Genomic DNA, 6738 nt, shown 5'->3' on the forward strand with positions numbered 1-6738 from the left:
GGCGAACGCGAGGGACGGCACACGGTCGAGGGACGAGAAATGGATGGAGGGCGAAACTGCGGGGGATGGCGAGGAAGGGAAGAGATGGCCGAGGCACAACGATGCGTCGCGGGTATAATATGCCTCGGCGGACCCGAAAACATGCTCGCGCGTTCGCGCGAATAAACACGCGACAGAGAGAAGGAACGCGAGAGACGGAAAAGGGGAAGGAAAGAGGGGGGGAAAAAAAAGAGGAAGAAATTGGCGGAAATTAATCGGCGTGAATCTCTTTGTTTTTTTGTCGGTGAAAAAACTTTTGTGTATCTCTTCTCTGCGCCCGGGGAGATAAAAATCACGTAAGCAGCAATTACAATGGCGGTCTCGTGATTTTTTTTTTTTTTTTTTGTGGAGTAAATTGAAATGTATTCGCGGCAAAAGAGCAGACAGAGAGATTGCGCGCGCAGAGAAGAGCCGAATCAGGTGTTATTTTATCGCTTTTGCTTCTATTGTATTTTGTCATCAGCTTGATCTGTTAACTCTCGCCTGATTCCTCTGACAGGAAATAGTTACGCGCGATTATTATATCCTCTAACGCGCACACACATAGCGAGTGTTTCTCTCACGTTATAATCGGATTCACTTGTCAATGTTCGCGTTCGCGCGATCGTTACTAAACACTTGCGGTTATAATATTTATCACTTTCGCGCGAAAATCCAATTACCAATAGACATTTGTCAAACAAAGCTTTGCACACACACGTACAAATCCGTTTCTAATCGTTAATTATCGAAGAGTCTGCCGACGATAAACGTGTCAATTTTTATGATGAGCAATGATCGCGTCGAGCTTATGACACGCCTCGTCGGGTCCGAAAAAAAAAAAAACGAACACGTTTCGCACGAAGCGACGAAGGACCGAGAGAAACGGAAATTAATCGGAGAAAACGCCCCGGTTTTTTTCAGCGTCGACTCCTCTTCTCTCGTGTCCGGCGCCCGGTAAAAATCGCCCGTCGAGATGCCGTCCGAAACGGACGTAAGCGCGCGTGCGCGCGCGGCATCTGTCTCTGTAGAAACTTCGAATCTTCTCGCGAGAAGAAATGCTTTTATCTCAGATCAAAATTTCTTCCATTTCCACATGTATTTTACTCTCATTCCGCGCGCGAGCTTAAAATCACACAAAACTTTCTTTGTTGAAAGACATTTTCTTTTATCTCTGACAGTTTTCCGCAATACATCACAAACCGCGCGAGCTTTAAACGCGCGCACATTAGCGGAAGCAAAAGGGGAACACGTCAAAATTACTTTGTTCGCGTTTTTGAGCTCGCGCGGAAACGAAAGCCTCGCGAGGATCGAAGACGAAACGGCCGCGAACGTTTTCTTGGCAAAGGCGGAAACGCCCGGCCCGCCGCGTGTATTGTATAAGTGGAAACGACGCGAGAACGAGGTCGGAACGAACAGGGATAAATCATACCCGCATTACACCGCGGCGGCGGCGGCGGCGGCAGCGGCGGCGGCGGTGGTGGTGATGGCTAACTCGTGCGAGCAATAGCGGCTGAAAAACTTTCGACGTAATACTTATAAATAACGAATAACCTTAATGCATAATACACAGAGTGAAAACGGGAGTGGAGTGGAAAGAAAGGAGAGGCAGAGAAAATGATGGCGACTGGAAGGAACGGAAAGAGAGAGAGAGAGAAAGAGAGAGAGAAGGATACGCCTCGGAGGATTCGAAACTAAGAACCGCACTTCTCCCGGGCGAGAACGACGAGCGCGAACGGCGAGGAACGAAGGCGGAAATTAATCGAAGAAAATCTCTGCTCCCGTCGGCTTTAAGCGGCTGCTTCCGCTCGGCGAAAATTATTTACCGAAAGGATTGGAGGCGCGCCTCCTTTTCCCGTCGGATGACTTTCGAAACGAATCCCCAGCTCGGTGATGCGAAAATCTGAGAACGCGAAAAAGGGAGAAGGACCACGCCATGGCGAGGCTCTCATCGAGATTCGCCCTTTAAATTCGCGCGCGGATCCGCGAGCAATTCGTCTTTTAATAAATACGGAAAGTAAGACGCGCGAGCAAAAGAATCTTACACTGAGAGAAGAACGACGTTAAATCTGTAGTTTGTTAGATCGTACGTTAAAAATGACTCAAACATCATGACTCAAAGATATCAAGAGACGCGCATCAACAAGCGGTACTTGTGGAACTGGCTCTCCAACCCCACGAGAGGAAAAGCAAAACAAAATTTTATTTTGTTCAAGAAAATTTGTTTTATCGGCTCGAGTGCTGATAACGTATTCAAAACGTATCTATTTTTGAAATTATTAATTTAAGCATTTATCACGCTTCTATAAGAGAGTATACCAATTTTTAGTTTTTTGTTTTTATATTTTACATTTCGATTTGATAAAATATTTAATAGAATTCATTTTTTTTTAATTGGAAAAAAACTGGAATGTTTTAGTTAAAAAAAAAAAAAAAACGATATATACTTCAATTAATAAATGACGGTACATATTTTATGAAAGCGGTAGTTACAAACGTAGAAAATGTATAAAAATAAACGTAAATCGATCGTAACATGCGTATTTACTTGAACGCGTATTTCCTTGAAATTATAAATACAGAAAAGAATAAATTACATTACGCTTATTTACTTGAAATTATAAATAAATTTTTTGCTTGAATAAAATTAAAACAATCTCCTTCGTCCAAAAAAGCGAAACTTTCAAGAATACATATTTACTGATTTTAAAGCAACCTTTTCCTCAGTGTGGTCCTCAGCCTCATTTAGACCGAAGTGTCCCCGGCGCGCGTATGGTTTTAAAACTCTCGACCGGCTGCGTGTTCAAGTGTGGATGTGGACTTCGTACGTACGTGCGCGGCGACGGACGACGACGACGACGCGATATGGCGCGGCTGTCGCGGGAATACTTTCCGTTGCCACTTTTCGTCGTCGCAATATATTCGGAGTAATGGAATACTAGAGTGAATGGTACGTTGTGTGTTGTGTATGAAACATGAAGAGCTTTGTACACACATCTTCAACTTTGAAACGCCGCCGAGTCATAATTTTGAAATATTACGCCGGCCAAGATTATCTTTTCGCGAGAATAAGAACACGCAAACTTTGAAAATGTTTAATTCAGGGACAAAATTCTATTATTATTTGTGATAATAGAGTTTGAACGCGCACGCGCGCACACAGTCTCGATCTATATCCAGCTGTTATATATTCCAAAATTATCCGATTGGCTTCTCGTGCAGAGACAGCATAATTCAGTCGGCCTTAATATATTCATCGAGGGTGTGTACTCTCGCGCGCAAAATATTTGGCACGCATGGCATAACGAAATTAACGCGCATACGTAAGTAGCGCGTTAAATCAATAGCGCCACGCTGCACCGGTATTAGAGACGCCAATGCATAATACATAAGAGAGAGACACGTAGTACACGCCGGGTGTGTGCGGCCACACAAAACGTGGACGACCGGACCTCGTCGATAAATACGTCCGGATCGTGCGCGCCCAAATTTTTCGACGCCAGGCGATTGTTTACGGTCGGACCGGGCACAACCGCGTAACCTCGTGAACTCCATTTCCGGTCCGATAAATCATGCGCGCCGCGGTTACCGAAATTCCAGCCTCGTGCGATAATAGTCGCCGAACGAGACCGGTTATCGCGCTAGACGACTGAAAAAAAAAAAAAACCTGCTCGGAAGATGATCGAGAATTATCGAACAGCTGTATCGCGACAGGATGAGAGAGAGAGAGAGAAAGAGAGAGAGAAAGAAACACGAAACCTCGCTTTTATTGTTAAAACGAAAAAAAATCAGAAAAACGAACAAGAGACGAAATGAAAGTAATATCGGTCGGCAAGATAAAAAGGAAGAGAACGCGCGTAAGACCTCGAAAGAGAGAATTACCACTTCGAGATTCTTATGATTCGAGCGCGGAAGTGGAACGACAGTTAATCGACGAAGGAAGAAAGAGAGAAAGAGAGAGAAAGAGAGGAAAAAAAAAAAGAAGAGGAGAGTGATCACTTTTTACCAGCGTCGTGCATTTTGTTCGACGAGCTAAAATCATTGAGAAAGGTGACGGCATGCCGCGCCAGTGGTTTTATCGATAGAATTTCGTTTTCTCCGAGAGAGAGAGAGAGAGAACGTTTGAGGAATCGTTCCGCGATTCCGCGTCACGGCAGACGAAGGGCGGCACAGAATGATGGAGGACGGAGAATGAAGTAAAACGTTAGATGCAAGGAGGTTGCGCGTACTTTGAGAAGAGAAAGAGAGAGAGAGAGAGGAAGTAGACGAGGAAAAGGAGGATGGAGTCCGTCGCGAGAAGAGAGATCGATGGGCGGTGGGAAAAATGTGCACCGAAATTTATATAACGAGGAATTCCATTATATTATGCCGAGCTCTCGATATCCCCTCGAGCACAGTGTGTGTATGTGTGTGTGTGTGTGTGTGTGTGTATACGCGTGTTATATACAAGTGTATATCGGAATATCGAACGGCGTGCTTCATCGACCGAGATAAGATCCGTTTACATTCGCCGCCAACCTCTCCTTCAGTCTCCCCACCCTCCCGTTGCCGGGCTCGTGCATGAATCACGACGCGCCCCGTAAAGTTCTTCGCGGGACCGATTTTTCGTTTCGCCTACATTCGGGATCGTCTTCGTTGAAGACGTGAGTGGAATCTCTCACTCACGCTCGCGAGAGCTCGCGCCGCATCCGCTCGCGAGAAGAGGTCGAGAGCGCAAGCGAGCGAGCGAGAAGCGCGAGAGAGCTCGTCCGGGATGCCGGACAATGCGCAACGATGAATAATAGATCCGCAAATAGATTCCACTCTCTCTCTCTCTCTCTCTCTATTCCTATCTCTTTCTTCTTCTTCTTCGTCTTTCTTTCTCTTTCTCCCGAATAGGGGAAGATTTATGGTGGGAGGACCGTAAGACAGTGAAAAATGTACGAACGCGCCGGGCTCCTCATTGCCGTGAACGGTAACTAGACGACAAGAGGGAGTCCTTCGCGGAGAGAATTTAAGCGTCAATGCGTATCGCGTCGAAGTTTGGTTCTTGTAAAGCGCGACACGTAGGCGTTGCCACTCGTTTTCGAAACATATAGAGAAAAAAGTGTATATCATAAACGCATGAAAATAAAATTTATAAAAAATAGAGAGAGAAAGAAGTGAAAAAACAACACGTGACTTTACTTCAGTCACGTGTCTTTAAAAACTTTGATGCGCGTGAAACTGACGCGAGATACTGCCGTGCCTCTTGATAATCTAATATCTTGGAATGACAGAGCTTTCAAGAGCGTAAGAGTAATAAGATACGTGCGGAATATTATACGAGAAAATGCACGTGACATGAGCAATAAAAATTAAAAATTTACAAAGATCGAACAAAAATGCCAAAAGAGCAACGAGAGATAAAAATCCCGTCGTAACCGCGTGATGAAACTAAGATGGCGAGATGAGGGAGAAGAAAATTTGACGAATTCATATAACGTCTAATATCGAAAATCCGGCAATTAGCATTTTTTTCCTCGGCGACATGTCTGGTCGTCGTCAGATTAGAACGAGCGAATGTTACGTCGCGATGTCGCGGCAGCCGCACGAGTGCGGTCCACGTGAGACGAAATCAGTTTAAAGCTCCGGCACGGGGAATCCGTTGAATTTTTGATGAAATTCTGAAAATTCGCGCGATCCTTTTCCGATTTCGTATACCGTCAGCTCGAGCAGGCCACGGGACGTGTTACCGACATCGTCAGATTGAATTTTAACTCGGGAGAGGAGAGAGAGAGAGAGAGAGAGAGAAAGAGAGAGATCGTCCCGCGACTGTGGCGTACATTTTCTTCCCTCCGCGATCGCCGAATTTGCAAAGCTAAGCGGGAGCCGGGACTTTCTTGATTAAAAAGATTATTTGATCGCGGATATTTTCCCTCCCTCTCTCTCTCTCTCTCTCTCTCTCTCTCTCTCTCTCTCTCTCTCTTTCCCGCTCTGTCTGCCTCTCCGATGAATTGAAATGTTTCGAATGCCTTGATATTTCTGTATTCTCTCTATCTTCCCCCTCGATTGATTGATTTATTTCACTGAAATACACGGTGCGCGCGGAAGAATGCCTTAATTAAAAGTTGCATCCGTTTTTTCGTGTGTAATTATGAATGTAAAATATCTAGATTCAACCACAAAAAGTACTCTGTGTTACTTTTACATATTAAAAAAAAAAAATCTTCTCTATTGTGCGTTGTAAAAAAAAAAAAAAAGATCGCATAAAGCAATACGTTGGTTTGCGCGCAAAGGTTGCAACAATCCGCGCGTACAGATTTTTTACAATGTTGGGATTAGTGTCGGAGTAATATTCAATATGAATGAAAAATATTAGCCGCGTATGTATGTGTGTAATTTTATAATGGCAACGCGTAAACAAAGATATAAATTATATTGTTTTCTTTTTCTCTATATTTTTTCTCACATACATGTGTACGCGTGCACATGTACATTAACGTTCTATGTAAGCGTGTGTACGTGTGCAAAAAGTAAACAATTTCATAAGCAACACTTTAAAGTCTTGCAAATTATATATAATTTACTTCTCAAAATAAACTTTCACCTCTTCCAAGTTTATTTTCTTCCCGTTACTTACGTTCGAACGTTTTATTCCGCGATGTGCTTTTGCTCAAGTAAATCAAAACCGAGAGAAATAGTCCGCGTAACTTCGATTTTGTGCGGTCGCAGAGAAGCGACGTATGCAACGCGGCCCGA

Source organism: Pseudomyrmex gracilis, unplaced genomic scaffold (genome assembly GCF_002006095.1).
Source record: "Pseudomyrmex gracilis isolate BER0280 unplaced genomic scaffold, ASM200609v1 scaffold_72, whole genome shotgun sequence".
Taxonomy (NCBI): Eukaryota; Metazoa; Arthropoda; class Insecta; order Hymenoptera; family Formicidae; genus Pseudomyrmex; species Pseudomyrmex gracilis.